We start from the raw sequence: 6,553 nt of genomic DNA on the forward strand, positions 1-6,553 counted from the left end.
CTGAACAGCATAACTTATTAATTGCTCTTAGTTCCATATAGAAACAGTATACATGGAGTTGCTAAACAGAGACTAAAAAGGATACGACTATTTCCCAAGGTGTAAGAAAGAGTAGATGGATACAAAGAGATTATGCTAGAGTCAGAAATTTTGCAAATTAAATTACATATTTAAAAGAAGGCAAGAGGCAGTTCAATGTACATTAAGTAGGATGTCTCAGACTTCTGTGGCAGAGACAGAAACATAGTAAGTCTAATAAAAGTAAAAGAAAGAGAACAATGAAAAGACAACTTTACATCAAGAGAAAGGGATGAGAATCCCCAAGAGACAGATTAGGAAAAGGTATATAGATGGGGAAAAGGGAAAGAAATTCTAAAAATAAGAACAATCTTCTACTTTGAAGCAATAGACAGACTTCAGGCTGTCTTGCTGAACTATTCCTTCAAGCTATTTGAAAGTTAGGTATCAAAGGCTACAGAACAGCAGATTCTAACAGCCCTCCACAGATTTACATACCTGCCAGAATAAAGGATAGGATAGGATAGGATGGGATGGGATGGGATAGAATAGGATAGGATGGGATAGGATGGCTCAGTTGGAAGGAACCTTCAAAGATCATGTAGTCCAACTGCCTGACCACTTCAGGGCTAACCAGAAGTTAAAGTATATTATTGAAGGTGTTTTCCAAATGCCTCGAACACTGACAGGCATGAGGAACCACCTCACTAGGAAGCCTGTTGTAGTGTTTGACCACCCTCATGTTAAGAGGGTACAGACCTTTTATGCTTAATTTCAGACCTAAGAATTTTAAGTGTATGCCCCCAGCACAACGGTCTTGGAGATCTCTGAATTCCAGGGAACTTTGCCTCCATCCTTCCCAAGACACATATATACAAAACACGAGTGTGCAGCATCTAAAAGCTTAGAAACACCTGGCCTCCAAAGTCCCACATGCCCCTTTGCTGTGGCACGGCTAATACCTGGTTAAATATTGGCACAGCTTCAGATCATTAATTACAGATACATAGCTATTTAGAGCTCTGATAGCTTCCAGAGCCTGAAAGCAGCCACCACACTTCAAAAGCATAGGCATATTTATAATGATATTTCCTGTTGGTTTGCTTTGTTTTCTCTTCCTAAATCTCTCCCATTGTTGAAATTGCCATCCTCCTCTGTTTCCACTCTTGCTTTCCCTTCTCTGTTTTCTATTTACTCTATTTTGTTGTTACCTCTCCTTCCCTAACTCTCTGTTCTCATTTTTTAAATTCATATTAACTTATCCACTTTATTGTTTCTCTGTCCTACCCTGGATTTCATATTGCAACAAGCAAAACAAAATTTGAGAGGAAAAAATGAAGTGTTGCATTTCTAGTTATCTACTCACATATCTTGTGCTGTTTTGCATGTGAAGCCTTAGCATATGTCTGGAGCTTGACTTGAGAAATACTAGTTTTCATTTGGAAAAGAGAAAGCAGCTTTCTAGCATACGTGGTTTCTGAGAAAACATTATCTGGGCATACCCTGAATGCTAAGAAAACAAAGGCAAATAAAAAGAACCTCACATTGATTATTTTTAAGCCAGAAAACAAATAAAAAGGAACTCCAATTTGATTATTTTAAGCAACTCTCATCACATGTGATTTTGGAACACTTAAAGTTGGCAATACTGCAATATGGATCAGGCGTGGTATTTGCCAGAAATCAGTCTGATCATTTTATATACATTTGCTTTATTAGTAGTAGTAGCATTTTTCAAGACTCGTTGTTAAAACGTGTTGTCTGCAAACTAGCAAAAAGGGAGTGTGCGCCCTGAAAACTTCTGAAAAAAAAAAAAAAAAGAAGCAGAGATCAACACAGGGAATAGAGGAGTTGTGTGACTGCCATGATCCCTCCTGTCTTCAATCCTGGATGAGGATGGACTTTTAGTCTGGCTCTGGAACAACCTTATTGCCCCACCTTATTCCTAGGCCTGGTGTACTACACCTTAAAGGCTCCTCACACATCCTCTTGTCATCAGAAGTACCAAGTAATGACAAAATAGAGTAGTAGGCAAGTGGTGAGTATTATTTGTCCTCAGATTTCCAGAGGTGAGAAAAGCACATGCAAAGCCACAACATCATCTTCCTTTTGTGCTTGGGAGGGGAGACTGTTTTCCCCCCTTTCTTTTTTCTCTTTGCCCTCTTTTTTGGGAGAGGAAAAGCGTAACTCTAAACAACTTCACATTTTCTGATTTTTTTTTTTAGGAGAGCGAGCAGAAGAATCAAAAAATTATACAAGTGTGACAGTGCTCCCTGCTCTTTTGTTTCCTTCTACTTGTGTGGTTAAGGTGCCTGTAACCCTGGTAAGTATCACACTATTTCCCATCTGATTAACACAAGTGGTTCTGGAAATACCATGACACACTCCTCTCTGTGCAACAACTACTTTACTTTTCAACCATTTTTAGGCACGATGCTGTCTATTCCACTTTAAGCAGATATAAAGCTCGGAAATCAGAACCTGTGGAATTCATAAAGGAAACAGCATACAAAGCAGCTATTTACAATTATAGCACTAGGGTTTTTCCAAGAATTTCTGAATATGTGTATTCCTTTACCCACGATGTTTCAGCTTCTGTGGTAGATAGTTTGATGGATCTGAACTGGAATGACGTTGAATGCATAAGAAACAGAAACAAGTGCAGAAATCTTGGCTGGCTGCTGCTGGCTCCTTACTGGTGGCACGGATATTATGATTAATCAACAGTGTAGTTCTGGACACAGTGAGTCAGGACCTTATTGCTGCTGGTGAAGGAATTCAGCAATTCCTGTCCAAACTGAACTTACCATGGGAGTTCTGTGGGTGTCTTGCAGAGATTCATACCTGCTATGAATATATATATGTCTTCAGGAAGCAGAAAGTTTCTAAAATCTCAGCAATGCCAGGAGAACATAGATTCAAGTTCACCTTTCTGTAAGTGCATCATGCTCTTTCTCCATGTTACCATCACTCTGTTCCCCATCTATGTGCAGGCACACCTGTCTCTTTCCTGAGCCTTTTTGGCATTTGGTAGCTGTTGTGTTGCTGGATAAATGGGAATAAACAGGCTTTAAAGCTTATCCTAGCTCTCCCATGAACTGCACAGGAAGACGAGGTGCTTAAAATCAGCATTAATATCCTAGATTTTAGAGCTTGTAGAACCTGTCTTTTGAAGCAGGATCTTTCTGAGGGTCTTACAGATACAGCCAAACTGCTAGAATCCTAAAATCCCTGACTGTAGCACTCATTTGTCCAGTTCATAAATCTGCCTCTCTATTCTTCAAAGTGCCAAAAGCTATCTAGCCAAACATCCAGCTTTTATAAGACAGTCTAACAAGCTGTCTGGCTCAATTAGCTGAACTCTGATGGTGATCCAGATTTTCAGTCAGCAGACCACTTTGTAAGGAAAATATCTACTCGCAGATCCTGTTCCCTTCCAGTACCAGTAGCTTAATCTACCATGTATTAGTTTATTTTATGTTTTTTCAATCAACCACAAGAAAGAGCTCTGCAGTCCATCCACTCACCACAGTTTCAGATCCTTGCTTCCTCAGCCTTTTTTTCTTGGCCTTCTTCACTGTAAATGGTGTCAGTGATACTTTCTATGGTCTGGTTATGCATAATATGATATAAAAAAAAGCTGCATACTTGGTATGACCAAGAAATTCTGAGTACAAAAGTACTCTTTGGGATTTCTTCTGCCTGAGCTCACTCTGTTCTTGGATAATCCTGTAACAGGCCGTTCTCTATGATCACAGATGGCCCCACAGAAGCTGGAGCACTCGACTCTACTACCAAGTTAGACTGCACACAGTTATACCTAATTGCTGTTTCCATTACAACTTCTTTTTCAAAGCTGGTAAGGCACAGCTAAACAGAAGCAGTCCTTGTAAAATCACAGCTAGGGCTTTTAATCAATAAAGAGTAAAATAACTACTATAATTACAGATTTGTTGCGATGCTTCCTCCTAAAAATGGCAATGTTAAAGAAAGAAATGTTGTTTTTAACACAATTCTTCAAGTTTTACCCTTGGCATAGATACATAGTGATTCTCTTTCTCTCCTGGAAGATAAGGGGCAGAGAGGCTTTCACCTTCCCATGTTTCTACTGCTCATTTCTAATAGCTTCAGCAGTGGTCCCGCCAGTGCTCCCAAGAACCTGGCTGCTTCAATAATGAAGAAGCATGATCCTCAGTAGTGATGCAGGTATTAGTAACATCACCACACACACAATATTTTAAGGAACGAAATCTGTATAGAAAACTGGAAAACAAGAGACTCAAAGTGAAATATTCCTATTATTTCATGCACTGTTATTTTTTATTATTATTTTCAGGAAAAACATCTTTCAACCTATAGTTCTCCTATGAGTACATACAGTTGTTTCTCTAGTGTTATGTCTATGAGACCATATTTTGCATTCACTTACAACATTGTCCATGCAGAGTTTAATCAAGTATCTCCTAGCCTGTGACTGAAAACTGGTAATGATAGAATTCTCAGTCATGCAAAAAAAAAAAAAAAAAAAAAAAAAAAGTGAAACGGTAAATAGACAGTGGGAATGCAATTATATTAGGGCTCTCATGTTTTCAAGACTTAATATAAGTTTTGGCAAGGATATTCAGTAAAACTATATTGATTCATCTTTGCCTGTTTTTAGTTTTTGTATTTTGAGCAAACCCCAGCATTATCACATGAACCCACATAAGGTGCTATTTTTGTTTACAATATTTTACTACATGATTAACTTAATTCTGTGCAAAATTTCAGCTTTGTGCATAAAGTTTAACATGACAACTTATCCTATATGAAGCCACTAACAGAGGAGAAAAACTATTTTAAAACTAGGTGCGCTGACTTCAATACATTTTAGAGCAGGCCTTATTTTCATGAACTTCACAAGTTAGTATGCTGGTTTTATGAGAGAGAATCGTCAGGACTATGTGGAAAGATGTTGACAGAGTAATTCATATAGTAAAACAGTTCTTAATATACTAGGTTGTATTTTCAATTATGCTTTCTATTTGATTGTTAAAAGCAAATCTTGTTGATCCAGCAATATACACTTGGCTTTGCAGACACTGTTGCTGTTTAGTAATGTCTTGGGAAATCCTATGCCTTTGAAAATCTATGCAAATCATCTAAAAGGAGCCAACTTTAACACTCAGGTTGAATTAGAAAATAGGAAAACACACAGTGTAAGTAGTTTAAGAACAAATTTGTCTCTAGCTAAAATTAAGCACCAATTCATAGTGACATTGTGAAAACACCAAACTGTACATTAAAATTCCTAAACATCACTTCTATTTACAAGCCAATACAAACATTCTTTATTTCTGTGTCTAAAAGTGAGTTTATAAGTTAGGAAAATGATGTCAGTATAAAAGAATTCCAAACTAATTTTATCTGATGGGCAAGTGAATTCACATACGGAGATGCTAAATAAATATTTGACAGCACCATTCCATAGTATAATTTATTTCACATATGTACTAAATTAAAATGAAAGTTTTTTCTAAACTGCAAGCGATTTCCAGGCAAACCACTAAGTGGGATGATGGTGATGGCTGCCATTGTGTCACAGTGGAGAACTTTCTCACCCTTCCAAAGGTCACAAAGAGTTTTGAGCAAATAATCAAAACCACAAGGCAGAGAAAAGTATAGTAGTTACTGTTTTGTCACTTTAGTGACAGTGAATTTCAATCTATAACACTGAGCACTTCTGCTAATGGAGAAGTGATGTTAAATGTCTGACCTTGTATTTGCATCAAGAAGCACTACCATTATTGATAAGGAGCTCAGAGTTTTGCCTAGCAATGGGCACTGCAGGGAAAATTCATTCCAATGTGGCAGTGCTGTTGTTAGGATACTATTTAAATCTGTGCTGTGTCTCAATGACTGGTGGGAAATACGTTCCTCACACAACAACCAATACACACTGACACTTGATGGCACAGGGAAATACACAAGGGGCATGTAAGAACTACTAGATGTGTTGCACAAACTACTAGATGTGTTGCACAAACAGGTCCAGTGCACAGATTCTTCAGAGAGGAAATTAGATAGCATGCACTATTTTCTATTCTATGCTGAAATGGAAGCTGCAGAGAGACTATACATAATTCTAGGTCCCCACATGGAAAAAGTAGGTCCATTCAGTGGTTCCTACTAAGCCAGAGTTTCTATGAAAATTGCATTTATTTAAGGTTCAACCAAAGAAGGAAGAGTTCAACACCATCCCAAGGATATAGAGAAGCATTTTTTTATACTGTAGTTAGGGTGATAGAATATCAAACTGGTTTAGACCACACTGTAATGCAAGGGTCAAAATTTGAACTGAAATTCCCTCAAATTGAGAGACTATTATACAGAATTTTGATTAAACCCCCCCTAGAGACAATAGATAGTTGCAAAGATCAGCTATTTTATATCCCAGAAAGGATATATATCAAGGATATATATAAAGGATATATATCAAGGATAAGGTTCATACTTAATTAAGAAAAATATAGGTAATACTTATCTCAAATGCAAG

Source organism: Aythya marila (genome assembly GCF_965140915.1).
Source record: "Aythya marila genome assembly, chromosome: 2".
NCBI lineage: Eukaryota > Metazoa > Chordata > Aves > Anseriformes > Anatidae > Aythya > Aythya marila.